We start from the raw sequence: 15677 nt of genomic DNA, 5'->3' as shown, positions 1-15677 counted from the left end.
GAAGCTACAGATTTCACAGAGTCATGACAACCGGTTTGTGGTCGCTGCATCAGATCAGTCAGAGGGGGTTGGACTGGTTTGTTTTTTGAAGATTGTTTGTGTTACAGGAAGTTTGTTGAGTTTAACTACTGATCATGTGCGCAGCTGACTACATGCAGAGTGGATGTGATTCAACAGAAGAGTCATAACTGTAAGGTCAGGGGGTTAGCTCCCAGCTGCAGCCAGTCAGAACTCAAGCATGGGTTAGCCAGTTTCTCGGCTTCCTTCTGATATTGTTCATGGTTTAAAAATGTAAAAGGTAGCGTGAGAGAGGATGCAATCACTTGGAAGGGGTTTTCAGAAAAGTCTCGTACCTTTTTTCATTTTCCCTCAGAACCCCTTCCTGTTTGCTCGCTGTAGTCCGTATCTTCATGTAGATTTTTGGTTGCTACGTGAGTCTTTCATTTTCCCTCTTTAATGACACAGCTTTGTGTCCATCCATCTGGGTCTCTCTTTTGTCTGATTAGAAATCGATTCATTTTCATCACCTGTGCACTTCACGCTAGCTAGCATGAGCTAACATTGCTACTCGTCAAGTGTGCAGGGTTGCCAGGTTGGTGACAGATTCCTTCCTTTTGGGGACATTCATTCATCACAGCGATGTAACGGTTCGACAAAGAGGCTTAAAATCTGTCGTTAGGTTGACTGAAAGTTAGACTGAGACAGCATTTCCGACATGGCGGCTGCTGCTGATGAGCCTCCGGAGCCCCTCCCCCCCCCCCTGCAGGAACAGATGGATGACGTCACTCAGACTTTCATATTTACATTCTTTGGTTGTGCTACGTTTCATCGAGCCGGGCTGACCTCCCCCCAGATAACCTGAACATAACTCGATCAGGAGCTGAGACGTGCAGCAGAGCGAATCGTTCAGATACACGAATGAAGCCGCTGATGCAAATCCGTCTTTTGTTGTTGTTTTTTTTTTAATGATGTGAACGGGCCGAGCCTTTTTGAGACATTGTGTTCTTTCCCGCTGGACAACAACAATGACGGCGACATCTGCGACGTGTTTGTTTGCCGATGATTTCACAGATACCCAAAACACTGACGACTTTCTCTTTCAATTAAACAATTCATTAATTTGCACAAACACAAAAAAAAAAAAAAAAAAAAAGCATCTCCACGATTGAAGCAGTCATGATTAAAATAACGTTTCACTTTTGAATTTGATTAATTATTTTCCTGCTCGGCCGTTTCAGCGCAGCGTGTGATTTAACTGAACGAAATATAAGCCGTGATAAAAAGAGGAATCAAGAGAAATTAAAGCAGCTTTGGCAGAAGAAGACGTGAAGACCTTTTTAAGTGTGTGTGACGTTTGTCGGATGGTTTGGAGCCCTCTCTTCCTGCAGCTCGGACAGTTTGAGTGTTACAAGATGTGTTACAGTACGACACAGAGCTGCAGAGTGTGTTATCTCATTATTACTCGTCTGACAGCCTCAGTGTCTCTGATTCCTGCAGGCTGCCAAAGTGTGAGGAGAAGCAGATTTCAAACACACACAAGAGCATCCAGACCCCCCCCAATAAAACGACCCTCACGTTTCCTCCGCTGTCTTGAGTCTTTTAAACACGAGCCAAACACATCAAGAGGCCTCGATGAAGGAGCTGAATATGAACCTGATTTATGGCTACGAATCTGAAATGCTTTCTTAAAAAGCTAAAAGGACAGAATCTGATAAACTGTAAATAAATATATATTTCAATTAGTGAATTCTGTATTTTAATTTTCTGTAATTTTGGAAAATAGCATTCCCTCAGTGCTCCGTCTGCACCCCCTCCCCTCTGTGCTCCCTCTAAAGCCACGCCCCCTCACTCACATGCACGAGCACCGTCGCTCCAGAAGTGAACCTCAGCTCGTCTCTTGCATCATTTAGAAACTACGTCGTCTCATGTCTCATTCAGCGGTCAGTAAACTCACAGTATAAACTCCTAAAGTCATCGGTGACGAGCTTTGAGGGTGAGCTAGAGCACGCAAGAGGTAGAGAACGAGCAGGGAGACAGGGAGGTGTGTGATTGGTTCATCAGATTGGTACCTCGTGGCAGACATTGGTCAAAGTTTTTATGGGCTAACAGCTGATACAGATGAAGGATTTTCTTTTTTCCTTTTTTTTTCAGAGAACCTGAGTTATTAATCTCTGTCAGGACCTAAAGACAAGTTCAACCAAAAAAAGTGGATCTGGAGGAAAATGACCAACCCTGCCTTTAAAATGCAAAAAGTTTATAATTTATCAAAATCTACAAAAACCTTCTTCATACATTCAAACATTCAAATCGACTTATTTAACTTTCTCCGTCTTCTTTTGGTCCATTGTACCTCTTTCTGATCTCATCCTGACCTACAGAGGTGAAAGGTCGGCTGAGGTCGTCCCGAGGTTACCAGAGGTCACTGATGTCATGACGATGCTGCGCGGGGAGGGGGGACCACACACACAAGCAAGCGGAGACACCGACAGAGCGTCTCATCCACTATCTGTGTGTGTGTGTGTGTGTGTGTGTGTGTGTGTGTGTGTGTGTGTGTGTGTGTGTGTGTGTGTGTGTGTGTGTGTGTGTGTGTGTGTGTGTGTGTGATTTTGGCACACGAGGAAGAGATGAACAGGCTAAGTTTAGAAACAGGAAGTCATTTGTCAAACATTGCCGAAAAACTTCCTTCAAACAAATTTCAACCCACAGCAGCAAGTGGAGGAAGCGAGGAAGCGGCCTTGTGTGCTTCCTTGTTTCCTTTCCTTCTTAATATAAGCAGAGACGGCAGACATAACAACCCGCAGTCACTTCATTTAGTCTTCCTCTGTAAATATTTAATAAGTCATATTTGCCCATTATGTCCGTTTCTCCTTAAAGCTACAGTAACACGAGAGAGAAAGGGAAAATGAAGAACCGCCCCTCCCCCATCCACTCGGCTGTGTATCAATGTGGGACCTGTCTCCTGTTTGGTTTCAGTACAATCTCTAATGTAAAGCATCTTAATAAGTCTTGAACTAGAGGAAAATATAATGATAGAAGTTACTGAAATCTGACCAATCATAGTGGACCAAGCTTTAAACAAGGACTACACTTCCTGGTTTGAACTGGTTTGCATGTCGTCTTGCTCCAGTTTGAGAGATAACGACAGTAAAAAAAGAATCTGTTCATCAGATAATCTGGGTGTTAAACTTTCCATCCTGCAGGAACACAGAGAGAGAGAGAGAGACGGATGGATGATACTAAGATATGAAAAGAGTGTGTGTGTGTGTGTGTGTGTGTGTTTAATTTTGAACTCCTTCAGTTTCCAAAAAAACTCACTAAACACATTTTTTCTGTTTCCCCCAAAAAACTGAATTTCTGTTTTAAACTTCTGAATGTGTGTGTGTGTGTGTGTGTGTGTGTGTCTCTCGATGCTACCAAACACACACACACACACACACACATTCACACACAAACTCCCACAGAGCTCTAATGAAGACGGATGAGACAGCGCACACACTTCTCCTCGACCCTTTGGTTATTGATGAGCCTGAGAGGTCAGAGGTTACAGAAACACCCACTGTGTGTGCGTGCGTGCGTGCGTGCGTGCGTGCGTGCGTGCGTGCGTGCGTGCGTGCGTGCGTGCGTGCGTGCGTGCGTGTGCAAAGCCCTGACAGTGAATCATTCCTGTTAAGTTACTTACTGCATATGACTACAGCTGAATTCTAATGAAGCTTTATTAAGGCTGAGCACATAACTTACTGTCAGTGTTGTGAGACTATTACTACGTACATTGTGTGTGTGTGTGTGTGTGTGCGTGTGCGTGTGTTTTTGCTGGATTTTTGCCCTCGCCTTCACGGTAAATACAAAAACATTAAAGTGTCGGGCGGTATTACCGTAATTGCCGTTTTAGATGTGATTGGATACAGACGTCTCGGGGGAATTTCAGAAATGTGTGTGTTAGTGAGTGTGTGTATACGATGTAGTGTATAAGAGCGAGAGAGAGAGAGAGAGAGATATCTTGGTGGGCGACTGACTAACAGATGACCGTTTTAGTTTCAGGGAAATTAACCTGAAACTAAACCTGTTTATTGTTAATGTGTTCTTTCCTTTCTGTTGTCGTCACACTGTGGTGAATGAAACATGTTGTATTTAAACAGTGTGTCATGAGCTGTTCATAGAAACACGTAATGATGTCAATGAAAAGTTAAAACATGTAACAAACAACCATATATTTTATACTCAACATAAAATGACAATATTCTTTACATTTTTTAACTCTGACGTCATAGGAATACCGTTATTAACAATACGCTTCCAGGAACCCCAACTGGGTGAAAATCTACTTTTTTTCTGACAAAGTATTTTCTGTTTTGATTACTGTAAGAAAAATTAGGTGTTTTGGAAAATACATTATTTTTGCATTTGTCTTTACTTAACATGAATAGTTTCCTGTTTTTATTGGAAAACTGACTTTATCGCTTTGCTTTTTTTTAAGGTACTCGTAAAAAAAACATCCAATGAATTTGAACTTTTCACACCACAGCTGATGAAACGAAACAAGAGTTCAAGAATTTAAACATTTAAAGATGAGTAAAGAATGAAGAAAAACACACACACACACACACACACACACACACACACACACACACACACACACACGTGCACACACACATTTGAGTCATGGAGCCCAGATGTCTTTATTTGCCTCTTCACCTCCCTACAACAGAACGACTGTTGGAAGTCAGACACAAATGCTCGTAAAACACGATTTAACACAAACTCACACTCATTCCAGGCGCCAATTAACCATTCCACTCACACACACATACACACACACACACACACACACACACACAAACACATTTGCATTCTCATGAACTCACCACGTTGACCTGATGAACTGTGTTGTGTAGCTGACGGCGGTATGTATCATCATGGGAAACTGATGCTACATGTGTTATCTATAAACTCTCTGATTAACAACAGAGTGTGTTTGTGTGTGTCAGAGAGCAAACGAGTGTGTGTAACAAACGTGTTTTTATAACATGTTTCACACACAGTCTCTGTACCCAATGTGCACTGCAGACTCATAGTTTCGGGGTTGTGAGTGTCGCCAAGTTGGCACCGAGCGGTGAGAAAGTTAGCGGGAGATCTGACACGCAGACAGTTTGCAGGCGGCTCAGCATGGAGCAGCCGTGTTATCTGCTTTTTGGTTCTTCTCTTAAAATATAAGTCTGAGGTCAGAGGCTTGGTCAGATTTGATCCACAACATCCTTCAGAACAAAAAAGAAACCAGAAGCAGAAATGAAGATAAAGTTGTTCCAAAAAAAAAGGGTTGATTTCTTTATTAGGAATAGTATTTTTACTCATAGTTTTTCTTTTTATATCTATTTATATCTGCACCTTATTTTTATTTTTTACATGTAAATACATGCTGCTGTTTTTATCCTGCACTACAACGGGCCAAATGCAACGAAATTTCGTTCTTATCTGCACTGTAAAGTACAAGTTTGACTGACAATAAAGAAAGTCTAAGTCTAAGTCTAAGTGGGCAAGGAGGGAGGATGGATGGGTGGCTGAAATGATGAAGGGATGAACGAATGGATTGGTGGATTGATAGATGGATTGGTTGGTGGATTGGTGGATGGATGGGGGACTGGTGAATGGATGGGGGACTGGTGAATGGTTGGTGGATTGGTGGATGGATGGGGGACTGGTGAATGGTTGGTGGATTGGTGGATGGATTGGTTGATGGATGGGTGAATGTAAAACCAGAAAATAATCAGGAAAATACAATATTCTCAAATACAGTGCACCTAACAGAGAAGACATCTATACACAGTTATTGCTAAATTAACAACTCTGATCATTGAACATTCATTTTCAATTCTATGTTCAGAGGTGTTACTGTCTGATATATATATATATATATATATATATATTAACCTGTGTAAAAGCATGACCAAAAGTTTTAACTTTTTGGCTTTTCCGCTCAACAAATAAATCAATCATTTCATTTTTGCTAAAGCTGACCATTGCTACTGAGATGCACAACACTTCTTGTAAATATAATATACCTTGTACATCCAATTAATTAATATCTTATAGTCACATTTTCAAAATGACACCGGAACAGGTGTTTTTTGTTGTTTGGATCATATTAAGACTAATCTGTTGAGAGTATAAAGACTAATTTGATGGCTTGAAATTCTGTCATCTTTAATGAGACAGCTGTAAATCAGCTGAAAGAACTTGAACTTTGAGGATGAATCTTTATATCAACACTAATTTGAGCATTTGAATTTGTCTCGTTTTTCATTAAGCTAAAATCTATGGACGAGACAACATTAGAGAGACTGTGTGAGACTGAACCATTATTCCATCCCTTAATTTCTCAGGTGTCCAAATTGAGACGGATAACTGAACATATCTTTGGAGCACTTTCCTTTGCTATGAGCTTGGACGTTACAGCCAAACAAATTGTTTCGACGATATGTGGCAGTTGAGAAAGCTGATAGTTTGGGTTAAAATAATAACCTAATATGGTCATTGCTTTCTCTCTGGACATACTTCTATTTGCTGGACAGAACAGAGTAGTTGGTCAGTTCAATAAACTAAACATTGGAACCACATGAAAAGGCCGTAAGAATATCAAAGCTGGTAGGTTTAATCCTCTTGGCGTCGTGAATGTAAATTAATAGATTCTGGATTTACTGGTCAAAACCATAATCTCTAGATACATGCTGCTATCAAGCACATCTCAACACTTGATACTATAGCAAAAAAAGAAGGAAAAACATGAATCAAAGAAAGAAAGATGAAAAAAACCCATGATGAGATGGGAGGAACAGGAATGAAACAGAGGATAAGATTAACTGAAAAAACAGAAAAATCAACAGGAAGCATCTGGCTTATTATATGTTTCTAAACATGTCTGTCATCTCTTTTTCAATCTGGTACATTGTTGATTGTCCTTTGGTTTGTTTGAGAGAAAACCACAGCACATAAACCCCACTGTCTTTGACGTTCCATTTGCCTCTCCATGCCTCATTTGTTTCTGTCATTTATCACATAATTTTGCCATTAAAAACATGCAGTTTTTTGCCGCTCTGTCCTCCCTGCATCGCTCTTCTTTTCTGCACAGCTTCTTCATCAGAACGACTATTTGTCACATCAAAAGAAACACTTTCATCCTTGAGATTTGTTACGTCAAAGTCTGTCACTGCGACCGCTGAAAAGGCTGGATTGGGGTCTGTCTGTCTATCACACTAAAAACAAAGAGATATTTTCATAATTTAAAACATTCTCCATCCCCACGAGTAGCAAAATGGTCCCCTGAGGCCTCTTTGACAGCCACAGACTCCTCTGAGAGGAGGAACATTCGGTAAAAAGACTATAAAGTCACAACAAATGTTTTGCTTCTCACAAATAAAGTTTGCTTAATTTTATGTCCATTTCATTTTTCCAAGCTTTGAGCACTTGGTGTTAAATAAAACCCACCCCTAGCTCATCAAATTGAATCACAAAGTTTTTCAGCAAAAGCAGAAACACACATTTTAGCTTAACAACAACCAGTTGTCAAGTCGCAACAATCAAAATTACACTATTACGCTATTATGTTATCTTCAGTCATCAGGAAGCTGCTGTACTGTTAGCTACATCTTTTATTGTTAGCTCAACTTAAAACTGTTATGCCAAAACTATGATGGATACATTTTGCTGGTAATGTACATGTTATAAGGCCAGCTAACTAGTTAACATACCCACTTACAAAGTATTTAAGCTATAGATAACGTCACCTAGCTTAGGTTTGTAAGCTAGCAGCAACTTAACCATACTGCTTGGGATTTACACTGACTGTTTTTTGAAGTTTGCTGATAAGAAGAATTTGAAACATTCAAGAAAGCTTATTGACAAACCAAATCAGCACTGAGAAGCATAGCAACATGGTTAACTAAAGACAGCAGTTTTCTATGTAGCACATAAAGCAGAAATGCAAAGGCAAAATGATGAAAGATGTGGCCAGTGCAATAGCAATTTGTTACAATTTCTTCAATTTAAATTAATAACATATGAATCAATGGCATAGAGTTGAACTACAACACAACTTCTAAACTCAGAGGTCGAAAGTGTGTAAACAGCCGAACTACTTGCATGTTTTGTTGTTTCATTTCGAGAACTTGCTTGGCACAAGAGGAGTTCAAGATACTCCCAGAAAGACAAAATACCTCAAACAAAACAAGTCAAATCAGGGGGGGTAAGAGAATAGAACAATCTGTGACCGTAGCCTGATTCAAGCACTACAACCTCGCCAAAGGCTCATTAGCAGTGTTTAAGGAAGACAACATTACCCAGCTACTCCCCTTAGGCAACAATGAGGGTTTTCAAACCCACAACCTAGCGGTCCACCAAAGCAGTTTTAAGTTTAAAAAAAAACAAAAAAAAACTGATCTGAACTGTCTTCTCTGTCAGACGTAAAGCCACGGCTGGAAACACAGATCTGATCAAATGAAGCCCTAATTAAGTTGTCGCACACTAACCTCGTGGAGCAGCAGAAAAAAACCCACATCCTAGTTCTTACTCAGAAGTCTTCCCACAAGTCCCGATCCAGAAAATTTGGCGAGGAGGGGGAACGGCCACTTTGTACTTAATTAGTTCAAGGAATCTGCATGAAATCCTGTTCTGTTTTACCACACTTAGTCACTGACCCCGGATCTTGTGGGCACCAAAGCCAGCAAAGATAGTTCTCCTCTTCCTGCTAAATTCATCCATGAAGTATGTCTTCTGTTCAGTTTCGCTTCTCTTTGGATGGAACAGGTCTGTAGTCAATCAGATATAAAAAAAAAAAAAAGACTTTGCTTGCAACAAAAACCAAATAAAAAATGTGTCATTTTATTTTGGGAAGTGTTCGTATTTTTCTTTAACAAAAACCACAATATTAACTTTCTGAGCTTTATCGTCAAAATAGGCTCACTTAATGAATTCAGAAAGTGTTTATTAATACTCCTAAAAGCACATAGGGATATAATTCAACAGAGGCGAAGTTTTGATCCTAAACACAGATTGCCACGTGGAGAAGCCTCCATCTTACCCGTTGCCACATATGTAACTTCTGAATGACGTTTTTGGCAAATGCTTCTGTTTTTGGTTTCTTTGCTTTCCAATTGATTTTCTGTTGTTTTGTTGTTGTTGTTTTCAGCTCTGCAAGGTCATTTTTTATTGTTTATTCGTAACCACCGGTTCTGCAGATGCCCTGCTGCTCAACACACAGCTTTAATTTGGTAGAAGAGGTTACTAAGAGCCAAAATGATGATAAAATTTGCAAAGCTAATTGGTGCAGCCTGTGATTACATAGCACAAGGTTCACCAACCAGTTAAAATTAATTTAATAAAAATCTTTGTGATGATCATCTTTTTCCACGATTAGAACATCCTTTCCTACCTAGAGGAAATCAGAATTGATGTTTACTCCAGTCAGTCTAATTATGCATCCGCCTCATAAAACCTGGTGGTCCCCTCAGGTCCCCTAGTATGTGGCTTTGAAATGGAACAGTGCTTTATTTATGTATTTTTTAATTAGTGTGATGCTGAGATTGAGTGAAATGGTGGAACCAAAGCCATAAAGTAGAGAGACATTTTTGGCAATTTTGTAGCTACTGAAAGACCTTCAACTTCAGGAAAAACAACACTTTCTTATTAAAATATTAGAAAACCGAAATAATGAACAAAAGATTACCCAAGTCTTATGTGATATGTGTCACCTTTCTGAAGGCATCTGGCCTAGCATCCGTAGACCCTTCCACAAATGCGAATTAGTTTTGAAGTTTTGAGTTAAATTTCCAGTTGTACTGGCTGTGACTTCCCGTAATTCCCTGCCACTGTTTTTGCTTTGGAACACCCACAAATAAAAATAAAACACAGCAAACAAAAAGGCTGATGATGTGTTTCAGAGTTTAAATGAGTTCTTGGCTGTTGTTGATCTTGTTTTTTTTTTTTTTAACCCCTCAGAAGTCTGACTGTGTTGCCTGTAAATCAGTGTGTTATTGTTAATCTTCCTATAAATCTGTGTGTGTGTGAGGTGAATCAGTCGGCAGTATGTGATGATGTCAGAGCTCACTGACCTTTACGACAGTGAGTGCTTTAATATAACCCAGGCTGCAGGGTCACCAGGGTGCCACTGACATCTGTGTGTGTGTGTGTGTGTGTGTGTGTGCATGTGTAATAATGAGGTCATTAGTGTCTTGTTTTTGACTGCCTCGCACCCCCCTCATTATCTTATTGAATATTTAGTCAGTTTAAGTTTTATGCATTACATCTTGAATTCATTTCATGCAATTTATTTTTTTGATTGTATTTCTGAATTTGGTCTTTGTATCAAAATATGTTTTTTTTTACTGCTCATGTTCCCAGTATTTTTCATTAATATCTAGAACTACTTGTTCCCTCCAAATAGATGTGTTGTGTTCTTTCTTGGGTGGTTCATGATTTAATCTTAAATAATAATAATCATGTTTCATGCTTGAATGAAGCTTATTGTTATGCATATAATCGAAATCTCTGATTAACTGATAAACAGATAGCATCCCAAGAGAAACTCCCTTAATTCTTAGACCTTGGAAGGGACTGACATTTTTAAATTCAGAAAATAAATATAAGTTACTAATCCCTGTATCAGCACATGCCCCGCAGGCTCTATCTCATGGGTCCTCAAAAAGTGGCATTGTGTCAACGTCCCCACTTTGTATCAAATACAAGTACTAAAGGTTACACCAATTTTAAGTGTTTTCCATTTTGGCTCTACTCATGCATGGTCCATCTAAAGCCTACTATTTACAATTCAGAAATGATACAAGTCCCCGTATGAGCATGCCTGGTAAGCATGTGTCTTCTAATATTGGTATTTTTGATATGGTTCCCACTTTGTAACAAAAACAGGCAAACAAGAGTGCGTCCATTTCAAGTGTGTTTTCTACTTCACGGTTTTACTGGTACCATGACAATACTAACTCTGCTTTTGGTTGTGCTTTTGCTTTGAAGACGATCAACCTCTTTCAAGAATCACTGTAAACCAGGAAACATACATTCAGGATCTTTATTTGGCAGGCTCTTTATTTGACTGAACTGCAAAGCCATGCAATAAAAATCATCTGCATCTACTCTTTAAAACACATAAATATAATTAAACGTAAAAATAGATAAATATACACCAAATTATAAAGAAAGTATTGGGGACACGAGTTTATTAGTTGTAATTGTATTGAAATTATGTTAAATTGCATTGTCCCTTTTAAATAAATAAATTCAAGTATGTATGAAGTGTAAAAGTGTTAAACTGTAATGTTCAGTGTTTGCGTCACGTATTTGTTAAAAGTCAAAATTCAAGTTGTTTATTTAAAGTGATATAATGCTTACTATACCTTCAAAACATGCACTTCATTTAATCTACCATATATGTTCAAATATGCAGGATATCTTTCACTTTATAATAAACATTTTTTTGAAGGAATTGAGCATTTTTGCCGGCACATCTTCTTTGTCTTGTGTTTATATTTACTTACCATTTATTCTCTGTTGCATGCGATTAACAAAGATTTTTTACTCAGATTTCTGTGTCCATACATTCCTCTTTCTTGTTTGTTTTGTGTATACTATTGCATCTGAGTCCATATTATTTTACTTCAACATGAACTGAACTGTTTCTTTTCCCCCTCCGTATGTTATGCTTCTATTTCTTGTTTTGTGCATGTGCTCTTGTTCACTTCTTGTGTCCCCCTGAGCCTCCTAAAGCCTTAGCTAAACACCTCCGCGGTAAAAGGTTGCTCCAGGGTCAGAGGAAATTAAAAATACATTCGCTAGCAAAACTCACACACATCATCATACACACACTCTCTCTCTCTGTTTCTGTGACACACTCTTTTCTCTCCCTCCCCAAACTGTCACACACCCTCACCGTCTGCACACGGGCTAACTGAGGTGAGCGGGAGTGTGTTTAGATAAAGTGTTAAAAGCTCAGACAGACATAGCCATGGAATGTACAGATAAGGCGGTTTTTGCTTATACAATGAAACACATACACTCGCGCGGCAGCCACACCAAAGTAGTAATTATCTAACTTACACACATAATGGCGTTAATGGGCTTAAGCACTGACAAATCTTCTCGTTCCTGACCTGGAATGGAAACATTGCAAGCCTGACACATTATACGGTCATGGCCTTGTAGGGTAAGGATGAATTCACTCAAAGCTCCGGTACAGCATTTATTTTTATTTTTTGGTGAACAAGCATTTTAGCTGGTTCGAACCTTTGTTGAACTCCAATTGAACAGATTAGGTCAGTTTTTTTTATAGCAGAAGTTTGTGAATCAGCTTTGAATCAGAGCTGCTTTCCCTTAACATCATCAACTCCCCCACTGCAGGTTTTTTTTCCATTACAACACTGAGATTCAATTCAAGACGCATGAATAAAACCAGATCTTTTTTTTGGTTCTAACTAAACCTGACCCTTTATGGGACAAAGGCACGATTGAAAAATGTTGTCTAACTCAAAGCTCTAATTGAGCAATAGCACAAGAGAGGGAGTGATGTTGTACAGGATGTGATTTGTTCACAAGATCTCAAAATACTCAAACTGGGCATGAACCTCTGTTTACTGTCAGAGAACCAAGGACTCAGACTACGAGGTGCTGACTTTCATCTAAACATAAAACCACTGGATTGCATACTGTGTGTCATTGTCTAATAAAGCAAACAGTATCACATCATCTGCAAAGAGCCCAATGTCAACTAGTGTTGGCTACAGCCCTTAATCCAACAAGAAGCAGTAGGGCTTATTAATGGATGAAGATATAGATCAGTTTGGCTATTGCCAATATGTCAAGTAATTCTGAAAAGGTAAAATGCTGACCAACTACACCACAACCAGAATGGATTCAGCATTACTCCTTCCAGATCTGAGGTTTCTTAATTGGGTCAGAACTCTTGCACAAGCTTTCCCAGGAATGCCAACTTCCCAATCTTCAATTAAAAAAATATATATCTTTGACCTTTTGCCTTTAATGGCTGGGACTCCTAAAGAGAAACATGTAGTGAATAAAGTCTAGGGGATGACATGAACCCAAAGTTGCAGAGAGTCGAACCACCAATTCGGGGCACAAAATGGAAAACATGGGGACCCTGGTCTACTTTCAGTTGGTAGCGCAGGGTCCCCATGTTTTCCATTTTGCAGGATATATTCCTGGGGCAAATCTCAGCCAGACCTGTCGCCAACTAGCTATGGTGCTAAGAGTCATCTGAGATAGTTAGCATTTTTAACACAGGAAGTTTTACCCTCTGAATTTACTTGGTGGTTTCCATCAACTATTTCAGGCCAAAAAAGAGTCCACTGATGTTTTCTTTAATCTTTCACAGTCAATTAATCAAGTCAATACATCCAGATTGGTTTTGTGAACCTTTGGAGGGAACCTTTTGGGCAAACGTTTTGAACTTCAGGCCAAATAAAGTAGTTAATACTGGCCTTGACCAGCTACAACAGTTACATCGCTTCCAATGTTTCAGTGGCATTCTCTACTGTGATTATGGTTTCTTTAATGCTGCCAACGAGTGTCTATTACATCACTCTCATACCCATAATCACCGTAAAGACTCTCTGCCTTGGGTATTAGTGATATAATGCATGATCTTAACTGTAACAAACATCCAATCCAACATAACCATGGATGGCATGTGGTCAAGTGTTTGCTGGATCACTGAAATAATGTTTAACCGATGAGATAAAACACAATAAACAACCCGTTAATGGAAGGATTTTTTTCTCGTTTTTGGATATTGTTCTTGTCCCTGGATGGATTTCTGTCTTTTCATAAAGATTTAGGTTGTCATGACGATTAATTAACTGATCTTTGGAAGAGTCTGCAGTCTAAAAAGAGGGTAGAAAACCTCCAGTTGAACAAGTCCATACTGAGAAAATCATGATTCCCAAATTCCAGTCCTGATTGTCTTTAAATCCGCTTTAAGCTTACATTTCTGTCTCTCTTTGTTAACCAATTTTAAAACAAAAGACAGAAATGGTTTGATTCTGTAAATGTGCTGTGAAATGGTGCTATCCATGGTGCTGACACTCCCACCATTCCACCTAAAGTTTATTTTTCTGTCCTTTTGATTTGGCACCTTTGAAAACTTTTTTGTAATAACTTGAATGTGAACGTAAACTCGTCTTTAACTGTAAAACCAAAGGAAGAAAAAACCCAAAACAACAAAAACAACGTCTCTAAAATAAAATTTTAGATGGCAGTGCAACGTTTATAAAACAAAGTCTTTTGCACTTTACATACACGTACATGTATGCAGAGTTCTTGTTTTTTTTTTTTTTAAGTACCCTGTCTAATCATTCTCCATACCTTACAGATTTTGCATAATCAGCGGTTGTTGTTTAGAAAAACAGGATGTTCTGTGTATGAATGTACTGGTTTGTACCTTAAGGCTGTTGTGCTGCAGGATTTACATACACTACACTCAGTCTTTCCTTTATGATAATCCACACAGGTCACCTGCGTGTATACACTGAGGTCAGACATATTTCACATTGATTGAGTTTTTGCATGTATCTGCAAAGACAATGCATTTGTGTATGCATTGTTGATTTTATGTTTCGGTGTGAAGAGTCAAATATAAGCATTTTTTAAGGCAGTAAAAAGTTGATTGATTTATCCACAACCTTTCTCTCATGTCACCATTGAAGACATCAGTGTGTGTGTGTTTGTGTGTGTATTCATGAGTGTATTTGTGCTCACCAGAGGATTTTAAATCAGTGAAACTTACACTTCCAAGACTTTCAGAGGGGGAACAAAGAAAACGTAAACACATCTTTAACTCAACAAGTCAGAAAATCAAATGTTCCCTCTTTTTTCCCCTTTCTCTCATTCCCATAATCTTTCATCCTCTCTTTCTGGCCGGCTGCCATGTGTTTCTCCTCCGCTAGGCGGCAGCATTGAGCCGTTTTCAGCGATCAAGTGGGAGATGCTGGAAAAGAAGAGAAAGAAAGACCTTGCACTCCCTGAGTTAAATATTTTAAAAGAGATCTTCAATCCCACTTATATTTGTTCCATATGTCCCATGCTTGGGGAGATAAAGAGACAGAAGGAGCGGAGGATAGAGGGAAAGAGAAATGAGGAATGTAGGTGACAGGGCTTGTAGGTTGGACATTTGCAACAAGCTGATGTTTGCAAGAAAAAAGAAAATTGAAAGAGAGAAAATGAGAGAAAACTATAGCTGTGAGATACAGTTAAGGACTTGATTTCCTTCCTGTCTCTGCGACCTTCTGCAGGTGTGTGTGTGTGTGTGTGTGTGTGTGTGTGTGCGTGCTGCAGCTGGGGTCAGGGTCTCCGCTCGGCCTCTCCATTGTATAACACCCCGGTAATATTCCTGATCACAGTCTGAGGACCTTAATTGGAGCCAGCCATTTGCTTTGGCACGGCGGAGTGTGGAGAACAGCCCCGACTTCCCCCGACGCCTGCGCCTCATTGATCCGATTGTTTCCTGAAGACTTAGGAAGGAGAAGTGAGGCGAGGACATGACAGGGGACAGACACGTGGACCGGGACGAGGGCCCCCGAGCTAACCTAACCTTGAAGGTTACAAGAGTCAGCTGGTTCAGCTCCCAAATCATCGGAGATTAAGGCATTTTGGATGAGGACGGGTGA

This window comes from Labrus bergylta, chromosome 22, assembly GCF_963930695.1.
Source record: "Labrus bergylta chromosome 22, fLabBer1.1, whole genome shotgun sequence".
NCBI classification, from domain to species: Eukaryota; Metazoa; Chordata; class Actinopteri; order Labriformes; family Labridae; genus Labrus; species Labrus bergylta.
Note: the sequence above shows the minus strand (reverse complement) of the source record.